Source organism: Spinacia oleracea, chromosome 1, assembly GCF_020520425.1.
Source record: "Spinacia oleracea cultivar Varoflay chromosome 1, BTI_SOV_V1, whole genome shotgun sequence".
NCBI classification, from domain to species: Eukaryota; Viridiplantae; Streptophyta; class Magnoliopsida; order Caryophyllales; family Amaranthaceae; genus Spinacia; species Spinacia oleracea.
The window spans coordinates 97,762,420-97,777,798 of NC_079487.1; positions in this window are offsets into that span (position 1 = coordinate 97,762,420).

Below are 15,379 nucleotides of genomic sequence, written 5' to 3' on the forward strand. Positions count from 1 at the left end.
TTTGAGAGAAAATTAAAACACACATCTTGCTCATAAAAGTGCCGAAATTTTCTAGTACCTTAAGGGCGATTCTAGTTGGTCAATCTTAAGGCGGATCCGGACGTACTGTGGACTATCTACGGAGGGACGACACTTGGAGTCCTAAAGACTTGTTCTTGTTCGGTTCGGGCGCAGCTAGGGAGGGCACGCAACAAAGAGTATGCATCTAAATTATGCTATATGATTATGTGTAAATAATATGTTGTCCTGGGTTAATGGTTGTTTCCGCATGATCTATGTAATGTCATATGTATCATAACCTAACAGTGGTATCACGAGCCCCTTATTATTTTCATAATCTAATTTGCATGAACATGGTTAAATATTACAAATTTGCAAGAATTAAAAGGGGTGATTAATTTTCGTAATTGTTAATTAATTGCAAATTGCGTTTATTTAATTATACGTACGCAGTTTTTTCGGCAGTTTCTTCGTTACTCATCCAAATCGAGTGATTTTTGTGTCAATTCCGCATGTAAAAGGCATTCTAAAATTTTGACAAAAAAAGTATTTTTCTGCCGAACCCAGAATTCTCAAATTCGAAGCCTAACTATGACTTTTCGAAGGTTTTAGTTTTTCGAATGCAAAATTTCGTAAATTTAAGATGTTAAATTAAATATTTGCGATTCTTGTTGATAAATCTTGAATTTTTGATTGACCTACTGCATATGTTTAACAAGTTTGAATGCCTAGTCTTGTTAATTATGCAATCTAATTTGTAATTATGATTAATTTGTTGAAAATTAGAATAATTTAGAATTAATTTGATTTTCATAATTAATTGTAATTTAATTAGAAACCTATGATTAAAAACCACCATAAAAATTGTAAATTTATGATAAATTTTAAATTTTTATGACCTAGACTTGAATCCATAACAATCGGAAATCAATTGGATAATAAATTTTCGATTTTTCGCCCTAAAATTATGAAATTAATAATATTTATTAATTTGTCATTAATTTTATAAATTTTAAATTTTTTATGCGATTCGTTCATATAACTTGCACGCACAAAGCAATGGACGCTTCGTGTTACCCTTAAGGGGTGTTGTATAATGCGGGCATGCGACGACGAGCAAGGGAGCTCGTCGCCCGTGCGGCACGAATGCAATGAGCAAGGGCGTGGTGCACGAGCACAAGGCAGCAGCCCTGCCTTGTGTCGTGGGCCACGAGCTATGAACAAATGGGCATGGGCGAAAGGCAATCCAAGACAGTCGCGTGTGGGCAGCAAGCGAGCTGCGCCACAACGCGCACTGCCTCGCGCAAGAGCGCGCAGCCTCGCGCAAGAGCGCGCAGCCTCGCGCGCAGCGAGCGCAAGCTCGCGTGCCACGAGCGCTGCGCCCAGCGTTGCTCGCGCGCACAGCGAGCGATGTCGCGCACCCAGCGAGCGATGTCGCGCGCACAGCGAGCAATGGCTCGCGCGCACAGCGAGCTATGGAGCGCGCGCAGCGAGCGCTGGCGAGCGCGCACTGCGAGCGATGGCTCGCGTGCGATGAGCGCTGGCGCGCGCAGCGAGCACCACAGCGTGCGATGGCTTGCGATGGGAGATGCAGCAGCTATGCGACGAGCGCATGGGCTGCGCGCACATGGCCAGCAATGGCTGTGTGCGTGCGGCCCATGGGCGTGCAATGCGTAGGGTGTTTGCGTTACGATTAGATCGTTTTGAATGTTTAATTTGAAAATTTCAGTTCACGTAATTTTAATTAATTTTAAAATTAATAATTTAAATTATTTTCTTGGATTTTAATTTTGAATATTGTAATTATAATAAATGTTATTTGTTCTAATTATTTTACTAAAATTAAAATCATGAATTAATTTAAATAACGACTGAAATTAAATTAAACTTTTTGGATTCAATTATAAATTTATATGAGCTTTAAATTTTAATTAAATTTGTATGTTTCCGGTTAGACTAGAAATACATTTTTATGTTTAAAATTAGTAAAGCATATGAATTTATTGGTTTAAGTGGGAGCGCTTTTTAGTCATAAACTCTTGATTAGGTCTACAAATCCTGAAGGTTAAAACAACTTGATTAGAATTAATAAGGACTGAATAATTGGTAGATTATTGGTGCCCTTGATTAATTGCTGCAAATGTTTACGTGATGCATAATGTGTTTTACTAACCAGCTATGTGGGCCATTCATGATAATGAATGGGTGAATGGTATATATTGTATATGTACTGTTTTGCAGGTTATGAAGTGACTAGTATGGCCCAAATAGGATAGAAAATATGGTCTGCGTACCATTAATTTGAATGTAATTGGTCTGAAGTACCAAAGTTATTTTTCAATTCAAATATGGTCTGCGTACCATCAAATAGTTGTAATTAGTTATAGCTTATCCTATTTGAAGAAAATGGTGCCTCCCACGGAGATTTTCAAGACGGATTTTGAAGTTAAAGCTTCAAGATGAAGTCGGGCCATACTAGATCACAAATATCTTATGCATGTTTTAAGTTATTTATTGCTTTTAAATATGTCTTAAAATGCATGAGATCAAAAGCTTGATTATGTTGCATGATTAAGGATTTTAGTTCACTTAAAATCTAACCAACATAGTAAGAGCCTTAAGTTCCAAACTTAAAAATTGAGTTAAAAGGTGCCATGCCAAAATATACACTTGCTTGGATATCCTTTACATCAATCTAGTAATAGTTTTCGCTTAGCGAGGTGTTACTTATTGGTCCTAAAGGGGCAAGGTACACAAATAATTGTGAGTACATGTTAGTTTTGGTGAAACTCAACGATATAAGTAAGGAGTCCTTTTATGTCGTGGCAAATTCGATAGGTTTACCTAATAAGTTCTTAGACGTACCTATCAACCAAGAATAGTTTCTAGACTATTAGCACAAGGCTTTTGCTTACCTAAGATGTTCTAGGATTAAGTCGACAAACTGTGCTTAGTACTTCAATGATTTTAGGATCTTGGAATCATTTTATTCACACCTGCCGGAACAATAAAATCGAATAAAATGCTAATAACTTGTTTGAATTGCATGGTTGCTTTAATTTCAAGTTATTATTCATGATAAATGTTTAGACTTTGCATGCTTCAATGTATGTTTTAATTATTGTTTATAATTAAATATCTTGCACTGCAATAAATCCTTTTAGAAAGGTAACAGTAAATTTCCTCGATTGGTAGTGAATCCAAGAACGATTCACGGAAATGAGAGAAAGTGAGCAATTTAAAATGTACGTTTCTTATAGCGACTTTTATGGTTGTTTTCGAACGTCAAAATCGAATGGCAAACCAATTGGTGCTTGTGAATTCAAAATACACTGTAGTTTTGAGATCATAAAGCATTGAGCTTAAACACTCAGCTTTACCAATGGTTAACAACCTAATATCTTTGTCCATTTAATTCTCGAATGAGTCTAGTCCCTAGACATTCGAATAGATCGATGCTTAGAGAACTTTAGAAGCTTCTGGTAAGATCATCTAGTTGAAACTTAATATTCAACATAAATTAAATGTAAAGAACCTTGTTGGTGACATTGGACATGTCTAACAAAGTATAAAAGTCAACACTATAGAATTCAGTTCCTAAGACTATAAGAAAGTGTACAAGAAATAGGAAAACGAGGAACAAATGAAAGGAATTTACGATTCCGTTTCTACCTATAAGTTTATGTTTAAAGAGAAGTGACCTAGCAATCAAACTTCCTTGGTATCATATACCGCTTGAGGTTCTTACTTCGGTAATAACTCAAACAATGGAAGCTAGGATACACTAATGACCTACAAGTGGTAAATGAAGCATGGCAATGCTACATTAGTTGTAGGGTCATCTAGTTTGTTTTAAGTCCTTTCAAAGGCTGGAACTTAATGGCTATTTTGTTCCATAATCAGCATACCTAAATTTCTGCTTCAAACACAGAAAGACTCACATTCAGAAGAACAAAAACAATGCTTGCTTGTTTGTTTATTTGAATGAAATGGTCAATTACAGGTTGAGTCAATATGCTTGATTAAAACAAACAACTCTTTAAAGAACTTTACTAGGTTCAAATCAAACCCTTGATTTGAGTTCCACTAATCTTTGGCATTGTTGCTTAGACCATATCAACAAATTAACATTCAAAAGCTCTATTTTGATGGACTTTTGAAAGTTCATTGATTTCTAGATCAATTTAAGACGACTAGTCTTACTTGTTGAAAGTAACAAAAGATATGAACTATTGTTAGAACGCCTAGACAATAGAGTTCAAAGCTAAAGAAAGATTTTATGACTTTATTATTTCACACAGATTTGAGTGAATATAGGTTTATTTACTCAATGTGATATAAGTTTGAATCTGTTTGGCTAGTTCAAAGATTCAGAAGTATAAATCCACTTGGCAAGAAATCATAAAGATCTAGGTTAGATCATGTTGATGATTACTTGAGACCAAATATGATCATCAATGATTGTGTGGTGTAATTTCACAATCTAGGTCCATAAGATATGGCATATCTTAGTTGGAATAATCGAAGTCAATTCGTACTTGATTCGATTAATGATGAATCATAAAGACTTTTCCTATAATTTCTAAAACAAAATGCTCAACTACCACCAAACTAAACCAAATTCGTCAAAGCTATTGAAAAGTAATTTCAGAATAACTTTTCATAAAATATATCTAGAGAGTTGCAAAACTCAGTGGGAGCTTAGTGTTTGTCATTCGACAAACTAAGGCCCAAGTATAGATATATGTTTCATTGTGATTTATTCAAATGAGACACAAGGGTATTGTTTCTACCACGAATTTTTGAGAACATAATGTTTGTTTGCTCGAAATAATGTCCTTTTGGAGATTCGTTTCCAAAATGACAAGTGGGAGAAAATAGACCTCGAAAGTCTTCGAGGCGAACAACAAACATAAACGGACATTCCGGAGGCTTTTCGAAGTGCTTCAGAAAATCCGAACTTATTCTTTAAGGACTTTAGAAGTGGCTTTAAAGAATAGACATCTCTTAGAAGACTTTACAAGTGCTTCAAGGAGAACAGAATATTCAAAGGACTTTCAAGTGGCTATTGATATTCTATTGTTTGATGTTCTATACCCTAGTAGGCATAGAGTTCAAGTCACTGGAACTATGAGATTCTTCTGTTAGATAGTGAAGAAACATGGAGTTCAGATAGTGAAGAAACCTACAACTTGCAATCAAACTATTATCATGTAGATTAATGAGTTTGTGACTTGTAAGAAAGCTATGACGAAACCCAGATTCCCTAAAATGGTTAGAGGCCATATATAGACTCAAATGTTTTAAATGGTTAGAGGCCATAAAACATACTCAATGTTTTGATGACAAAATTGAAATTTTGTTGATTTGCAAGAATAGTTTCACACCTATTGGTTGCAAGTTTGTTTTAAGGATAAAAACCATCAAACATGGAATTGTGTTCACACACAAAGCTAGATTAGTTGCTAGAGGTTACAAGCAAATTCATGGCATGGATTGTGTTGAAACCTCATGCAAAATCGTAATGCTTAAGTCTATAAATCAAGCAATGATTGCATATTGGTACATATAGCAATTGGATGACAAAAAAAAATATTCCTCAATCAAATGTTGGAATAAAATATGTACATGGTATGTCATAGGATTTGTGGATCCAAATAAATGCTTGAAAAGGAAAGCTAGCTTATAAAATCTAAGTACAGATTTAAGCAAGCAATTGGGAATTGGAATTGTGTTTTAGTGAAACTCGAAAAGATCTTATCATCATATCTCGAAGAACATTCGATGAAAAGGATATTAAGATTGGCAAAGCATGATAACTAAACCTATGCAACAAGTGAGAAGCAACACTCACGTTGTAGCACTGGAAATCAAGCATAGCTTTGAATTCCATGAACTGTTTTAAAGATGGGTTTGAGGCCCATGGTTGTAAAACAATGGGGTTGAACATTTATCATATATGAAATGTATTTTCATATTCCATTTAATCTTGGTTTAGTATTAAATGATGAGTCCCTTCAATTTGACGATATATTCAAGATAGACTGTCAGGACCAGTCCTGTGACTAAGAAATGTCTATCAAGTGAACTTGAATGTCAAAAGTTGAAAATGGTCCCTGGTCGGAGTTTTCTATAAAATTGGACGCATAGAAAACGTTAGACGATTAGAATGCAAGATGACTAGTAGTTCTGTTTCTTGAACTATGTGGACATGGCAATGTCATAATCATTTGCATAGATACTTACTTTGGGAAGACTAGTATCGGACAAGACATATGAAACTTTACTGTAAGAGATGAAAATCTGTCATGAGTAAATTTCATTAAATTATTAGACACTAAATCCTCAATACCTGAGTGATTTGAGATTACTTGTTTGAGAACTGGTTGCTTTGACGTTGACCAACCGTCGCACCGTAAAAGGAGGCTATAAAGGCAACGCTCAGGTAATCACCTATCAAACGAAGTCTAATCTCAAGATCGCAAGATTGGGATTGTCCTCCCATAAATCGGGATGAGATGCTTAAAAGTTGTACAAGGCCACTCGGAGAGCTAGAAACTGTGAAATGCATGGACGTGCTCGGATGAATCATAGGCTATGATTATCTGTTTATTTGATCAGTTGAACTCTGAAACCGAGGAACACCTCTGGACGTAATAAGGATGACAATTCTTACCTTATGTTCAAGAGCAAGCATCGAGCGACAAAGGAATTAGGAAATGCACACTTGTCCCTAAGGACAAGTGGGAGACTGAAGGAAATAATGCCCTTGGTCCAAGTATGCATTCTATGTTAAGTCTAATAAATGCGGTTCAGTATTAATTAACAAGTTAATAATTCAGTGAGATCAAGTGAGCTGAATGCCTAGCTAGAGGCCGCTTCAGTTCAAGTGGAATTAATGATATTAATCCACAGCTTACTCTTGACTGAACCCGTAGGGTCACACAAATAGTACGTAAAAGGATCAAGTATTTAATGGCATTAAATACTCCATCTATGAATATTCGGAACCGACGGATCTTGGTTTCAGTGGGAGCTAAGATCGTCACAGGCAAGAAATGAATACTCCGGAAACGATGATATTGCCGGAAACGGAAATATGGATCGTATCGGAAATGTAAATATTATCCAAGTCGTAGATGTTGCCGGAAACGGAAACATGGTACGTATCGGAAAATATTATCGGAAATGGAAATATTGCCAGAATCGGAAATATTGCCGGAAACGGAAATATTGTCAGAATCGGAAATATTACCGGAATCAGAAAATAATTCCGGAAACGGAAATATTAAATATTTGTTCGAAACGGAAATTAATTCCGGAATCGGAAATATTAAATATTGTTCGTATCGGAAATGAATTCCGGAATCGGAAAATTTAATCGGAAGCGCATCGTACGAATAAGCATCGGACGAGGCCTGCCGGACGAGGCCCAGCACGAAGCCAGGCCATCGCCCAGCAAGCCAAGCGCGCCGCACAAACAGCCACGCCAGGCCCAGCGCAAGGCCAGGCCCAGCAGGCTGCGCAGCGCGCACAGCGCGCACAGCACGCGCAGCGCGCAGCGCTCGCGGGCGCTGCGTGGGCTGCTGCTCGCGCGCACGCATGGGGCCCATCGTGGCAGCCGTGCGTGTGTGTGCAAGTGTTTGTGTTCGTGCACGTTTCCTAAAACATGCAGAGTTCGGTTAATGATTAAATTCCTAATTCTATTTGATAAATTAATTAAATTAGAGTTCTTGTAGGATTCTAGGTTTAATTAATTTGTATCTGAATAGGATTTCGATTCCCTTTCCATACCCCTATAAATATGAGGCTAGGGCTCACAATTTATAACAAGGTTTCAAAGTATTCAAAAGTGAGTTTTTTGAGAGAAAATTAAAACACACATCTTGCTCATAAAAGTGCCGAAATTTTCTAGTACCTTAAGGGCGATTCTAGTTGGTCAATCTTAAGGCGGATCCGGACGTACTGTGGACTATCTACGGAGGGACGACACTTGGAGTCCTAAAGACTTGTTCTTGTTCGGTTCGGGCGCAGCTAGGGAGGGCACGCAACAAAGAGTATGCATCTAAATTATGCTATATGATTATGTGTAAATAATATGTTGTCCTGGGTTAATGGTTGTTTCCGCATGATCTATGTAATGTCATATGTATCATAACCTAACACCACCCGTCTTCACGCGAGGAGGGATACTACAGTTCGTGGCTACGGTGCGGCGATGAGCGAGACCGTCTTTGGTTACCTGAGTTTGGACGCCCAGGCTTTGGTGAGGGAGAGTTCGATGTTCCCGGTAGTTGAGAATTTCTGGGAGGTACTGCGACTCAACATCTCCCTATCTTTCTTGCGGTCGTTCATGAGATGGTGGTGGGATACCACCAATACTTTCCACTTTCCTTGGGGCGAGATGACGATTACTCCCGAGGACTATACTGCTTTGACGGGCTTGACCTTTACAGGGATTCCCGTTCGTCTGAGGTCTGATGGCCCGCCGCTGACTATTGCTGAGGGCACTAGGCTCATGGGCTCATGGCTAGGTCGAAGATTGCCCTCGTACCAGGCCCGTGGGATACCCTATGCTGACTTGATGTGGGGCATGGAGCGTGGGGTAGAGGAGTCGCCTTTGAGACAGGCCCGGCTGTTTTACCTCCACTTCATCACTTCTACCTTTCTGTCGGGTCCTACTGACACCTTTGACCCGAGGTGGATAGACTGGGTGGAGGACGTGTCTTCGCTAGGCGCCTACTGTGAGGGGGTCGAAAAAGCACGAGGCTAATGCGTGACCTCGTCCCTCGTGGGCGTGAGTTTACACCCAATCGACTAGTAATATAGGAGTCGCCATTCACTTTTTAATGACAATGAGAAAAGCTGACAAAACCCGGTTATCGTGACATAAAGGGAGTGAAATTATGTTCGACCACGACGGCCATAGGTTCCCTTGTGATCCCTGGTGTGGGGATCGCTCAACGTACACCCGCAGGGCAGAGATTGAGAGTTCGGGGGACTGTAACTACCGAGAGGAGTGCTCATCGATAACTCCAGAGGTAGGTTATCCTTACTAGCTCAGCATAAATAATTGAAGGGACATGCGTTTAAACTATTAAACTTTTCTGAATTGATTTTAGCAATATGCAACACATAATACTAAATCGATCGTGATTATCTTGTTTAGGTTGATTTAAGGTACCTAGCATGATAGTTCAATTGTCCAAGGTATTATCTTTATTAGGCGTGATAGATCAATCAAATTAATAGTTTAACAATTTTATAAAAGGGTGATGAAAGCGATTAAATCATGCAAAGGGACACATTACGACGCACCCTTGAGAGGTGCGTCACGATTCTCAGAAAACTAACCACTTGGCTTTGCTATTTCTCCTTTTATTTAAAGAATCTCGGGTTTCTGAGCAGTGTTCCAGTATTTAGGCTTAATTCGTCAGCTAAAAGGGACAGGATACGTTCTGTTCGACTTTTGGGTCGATTGCGACAGAACGCGGGATCAATTTCGCAGCGTGAGGCTTAGGCTTAGGGTTGGAGTCCATACTCAGATTATGAATTGTGTGTTGTGTTCTCGTCGGTCTTTAGGCTGTATTTATAGGTAAAAGTGGCGTAGAAAGATAGATTTTCAGGAATATGAATACGAAACGGATTAGGAAAAGAATTCGTCCCAGGTATTTTCGGCGCCCAGGGCTAGGCGTTGAAAATAGGATCTGGGCAGAATTCTTTGTCAGATTGGACTCTAGAGTACGAAGTCCATTAAGAGACTTAATCCGAGTTATTTGGTGCGTATCAATTTACGACGGAATGCGTCTGGGCCCTTTACGAACTCTAGGTTCGTTATGAGTTTAATTAATACGTTAACTCTTTTATCGAATTGCGATAGGAATAGAATTCCTTTTACAATTTCTATCTCTTTTAGGATTTATGTTGGAGTGCAACACCTAATTCTGACAGGTTTCTATCTTTTTATTCTTACTACTTTTAGCAATTACCTTTTACGGCAGCTACTATTTTTAGCAGGTTTCTATAAATAGCAGGTTTGGCTGAAATGAAAAGGGTGATCGAGATTCGTTATTTTATAGGAGATGCGTTGCCAAGTAGAGATTTATGTTCTCATCATCGAACCTTCCCTTTCGGGAATGGGGACAAAAGTAGGTGTCTATAGTTAGCCCCCACTTTGACTGATTCTTGGAGTAAGACGATGGTCAAAGTATTAGACAGAGTGCGTCATACAAGTCATGGTGTATGTAACCTGTTTTGCGAGGGTCTCACGAGCCCCCGAGTGATAACATTTAACTTAAGGGTCATCACTTGAAGTGTTAACATATTCCTCACGTGTCATTGGAATTTGTTAAGTATAGAAACTCCCTCACTTTGTCATTGGAAGCATCTACAGACGTTTTCGAAATCAAAGCTATAAAGTGTAACCAAGCCTGGCCAAGCCCGATCACGAGGTAAAAATGTTTTTAAAGATTCTCATTTTCAGGGTTAGCTAAACGAGAAAACCCCCTTTGTTTTTATAGGACGTAAAACGAAGGAAAATCCAGCACATCGCTCTTTTTTTGGAAAAGCGGAAAACCAATCCTTTGATTTTTGGAAAAAAGGAAACTATCCTTTGATTTTTGGAAAAGGGAAACCATCTTTTGATTTTTGGAAAAAGATAAACCAGGAAAAGTTATCGCTGCAGTGACTAAGGACCTGCGCGGTTAGTGGCGCAGACCCCGCCCGCTGAAGGTGGGCGAGCCTGTCCTGCTGAGGGTGGACGCCCCGTCCGATAGAAGTGGACGAATCTGTTTTGATGTTTTGAAAATAAGGACCTACGCGGTTTGTGACGTAGACCCCGCCAGCTGAAGATGGCGAGCCTATTTTTGTTTTTTGAAGATTTTATTTTCATGTCATTTTCGAAAACTGAGGACCTGCGCGGTTAGTGACGCGGACCCCGCCGGCTGAAGATGGCGAGCCTGTTTTTGTTTCTTGAAGAATTTATTTTCTTTCGTGGGATGCTCGGATTTAGTTGTAACCTGAATGTGGGTTGACAATGTGCTTAGACGGACCATTGTCTCGTGGTCATCATCTTTCATGGTTTTGAGTTAGTCTTTACGGCTCAATTTTGCCACTACTTGGGTCCTTGATTAGGGGACTATGTATAAGTATCAACGGCGACCTTTGTCTTGAGGTCGTAATCCGGTTTTATCTTTGAGATTATCCAAACACGGGACTTCGCACAGCGTAGTCCGGGAATTTTTAACTTTGCATACTGTTGTTCCTATGTTTTGGTTGATGACACACACATATTGCAAACTTCCTGATTATGGTTGCCAATGACTTTGGACAGGTAAATGCCCAAGTTTCTATTAGGATAGGAACTTGAATCAAATGGTGAAGTTCCTGGTATTCACTTGGGACAGTCACTAGAGTTCCAGAGCTGGAAGCTGTACCTGTTCCAGTTTGAAGTCACAAGAGGAGCAACACAGTTACATATCAAGAGTTCCTAATACTCACAAGAACTATTGCAGACTCATGGCCACGAGTTCCTATTTAAACATAAGAGGAACTCATTAATGTTCCTGTGCTGGAACAAGTGAAGCTTCAGAGTTGAATGCCTCACCAAAGGAAAGACATATACGTCTAGGTAGTTTATCTTGCTTAGTTTATATGTAATATATTAATATGTTAAGTGGTATATAAGGAACTAGAGGAACTTGGATTACTCGTGTGTTTTTGTCAAAATATCAAGCAACACAGTTTTAAGGAAAATACTTTAAATATAATATCTTTTTTAATAAAAATTAGATTTTTATCACAATTAAATAAAAACAGTTTTTATCTTCCTAAAACTTCTCCTAAATATTTTGACAAAATAAATAAACATTTTTTTTCAAAACAAACAGTGACTGACATAGTCTTAGACACGTCCAGCAGTTGAGGAAGTTGTGTGGGAAGTGGTCTCCCCTTGTTCCTCAAGTCTAGGGACGTGACAATCAAAGTGTCAGTTGTTGGCAGTTGAGTTTTCGAAGGAAACAAACCCTAAGGACAAAATTCTATATAAGGCAAAGAAGTTTTCTGAAACAAAATACACAAACTTTCTAAGAGCTCTTGCTTTCCTAAAACGCATTGTCAAAGATTTCCTAAAAACAGTTTGTGTCCTAGTTAATCCTAAGTTCCTAAGTGCCATATATACACTAAAGCATCATTAATATCTAGAGTTATCCAAACACGAATTGTATTTTGTATTAGTAAGGATAGAGTTATCTTGTTGAGACTTAGAGTTTAAGTCTGAGAGAGAGAAGTGAAAGAGCTGTAATCAGAGTAGATTACTGTGAGGAACACAAGTTTGAGAGGAACTTGTGTTGGAGAGATTATTGTAATCGAGGCATTACTATAATAAAAGGAATTCTCTTCTTGATTAGTGTCAAGAAGTTTTCACAATTATTGTTATTGTCTTCTCTATTCTCAGTTCCTTGATTGTTTCTTAGTTCCGCAAGAAACTTCACCAAAGTTCCAACTATAATTCACCCCCCCCTCTTGTGCGTGTTCCTACTGGAATAACAGTTGGTATCAGAGCCAGTACTCACTAAAAACACAGGAAACCCTGTTTGAGTCAAGTTCCTGAAAGTATGAACTCACAAGAGAAACTGGAAGAAGGTTACTCGACACAAAGGCCACCTATGTTCAATGGCAAGTTCTACTCATACTGGAAGAATAGAATGGAGATATTCATCAAAGCTGAAAATTACCAAGTTTGGCGTGTAATTGAAGTTGGAGACTTCGAGGTAACAAAGACCAATGCTGAAAACGAGGTAGTTCCTAAACCAATGTCTGAATTTTCTAAAGAAGACTTTGATAAATATGAGATGAATGCCATGGCTGTCAAAATCTTGCATTGTGGGCTTGGACCTCATGAACACAACAGAGTCATGGGGTGCAAGAACGCAAAACAGATTTAGGAACTACTTCAAGTAACCCACGAAGGAACTAATGAAGTTAAGCGTTCCAAAATTGACCTTTTGATGTCTAAATATGAAAGATTTGAAATGCTTCCAAAAGAAACTATTCAAGAAATGTTCACTAGATTTACTAACATAACCAATGAATTAGTTTCTCTTGGTAGAATCATTCCCACAGATGAACAGGTAAGAAAAATACTAAGAAGCATGCCACAAGATGATCGTTGGAGAACAAAGGTCACTGCATTGTTTGAGACCAAGGACTTTACCAAGTTCAACATTGAACAACTTGCTGGTTCCTTGATGACACACGAATTACATCTTGGAGCTGCTGTTCCTTAGAGCTCTAGAAATCGAGGACTTGCTCTAAAGGCTGAGGAACTCGATGAATCTGAACCAGATGAAGAAGAGGCTGCCATGCTGGTTAGAAGAATGAGAAAGCTCTATAGGAACTTCAAACCAGGAAACCAGAAAGGAAGGAACTTTGCTAAGAAAATCACTAGTTCCAAAACTGAGCAAGGTTGCTTCAAATGTGGAGAAACTGATCATCAAATTCGTGAATGCCCTCTGTGGGAGAACGACAAGACCAGAGGAAAAGGGAAGGAACAGGTCAAAGATCGCTTCAACAAGTCTACCTTCAACAGGCCAAACTTCAAGAAGGCCATGATAGCTGCATGGGGCGAAGCAACAGACTCAGAAGACGATGAGGAACAACCAAATGAAGAAACTGCAAATCTCTGCCTTATGGCTAGAACAGAAGGAACTGATCAAGTTCCATCAGAAGAAGTAAGTTCCTCCACTCTTCAGTGTCTCTCAAAGTCAAAACTAATTGAACTGTTGCTAGAAACTCTAGATGATTACAAAAAGCTAAGTATGTTAAAAGCACAAAGTGATAGAGCCTTGGAACTCAGTAAAGACCATATAAATTATCTGAACAATATTAGATCTGATGTTCAAGGCAGGTTCTTTGAATTACTAGATAGAAATACCTCTATTAATGAGTCATTCGAAAAAATTAGAAATGAAAACATCCTTCTACAAGTACAACTCAGTCAATATAAGATGTTTAATCTAAGTTTAGATCCTACAAAGTCCTTGGAGATCAACATGGGAGTTTTTAACATCGACTTAGAAAATTTAAACAAAGATCTGATCACCACAAAGGAACAGAAAGAGAAACTAGAAAGGGAACTATCCATGGCCAGGGCACAGAGACAACCACCTAAAGTTCCTCCCAAATGGATTGAGAATGCTCAATCTAAGAAAACCGAAGGATTGGGCTTTAACCATAAAACTAGTCATAAGAAAAAGTATGTGGATCTTCCCAGTGTAAAAGTCTGTTTCTCATGTGGAAGTGGAAGTCACATAAGTACTGAGTGTTCCAAGATGAGGGAACAGGATCAAAGAAACATAAATTATGTAAAGCAAAAATGGGTCAAGAAGTCTGAAGTTATAGTTGAAAAGGAACTCGAGGAAACCCGAGTTCCTGTAACTAACCTTTGATCTCTTTTCAGATTCTAGTGAAGGGGAACAGCTCGTGGTATCTCGACAGCGGGTGTTCCAAACACATGACAGGAGACAAATCTAAATTCCTCTCACTAGAAGCCTACAATGGAGGAACTGTGACCTTCGGAGACAACATGAAAGGAGAAATTGTTGGAATTGGAAAAGTTGGAAGGTCAAGTTCCTATGCCATTGAAAATGTATTTTTAGTCGAGGGTTGATGCACAGTCTACTAAGCATCTCTCAATTTTGTGACAAAGGAAACTCTGTAAGTTTTACTTCTGAAAATTGTCAAATCATAAATAATAACACTGGGAAGGTTATTTTGGAAGGAACTCGTAAAGGGAACACATATTCTGTGGATCTCAATACAGTTCCCAGGAACAATCTAACCTGCCTCAGTGCCTTTGAAGAAGATTCCCTACTATGGCACAGGAGGTTTGGACATGCTAGTTTCTCTCTGCTTGACAAACTAAGATCAAAGGAACTGGTTCGAGGACTCCCCTCAATCAAGTTCCTAACTGATAAAGTGTGTGATGCATGTGCAAAAGGCAAGCATGTCCGAAGTTCCTTTAAATCTAAGAAATTGGTAAGCACCACAAAATCATTGGAACTCATCCATATGGACTTATGCGGCCCAATGAGAATTCAAAGCAGAAGTGGGAAAAAATATGTATTAGTTATTGTTGATGATTACTCTCGCTTTACTTGGGTCATATTTCTAACAAGCAAGGATGAAACGTTTGATGAGTTTGTTGCATTTTCAAAGAAAATTCAGAAAACCACAGGTCATCAACTGATCCATATAAGATCAGATCATGGAACAGAATTTGAAAATTACAAATTCGATGAATACTGCAAAGAACAAGGTATGGACCACAATTTCTCAGCTCCCAGAACTCCACAACAAAATGGAGTTGTTGAGAAGAAAA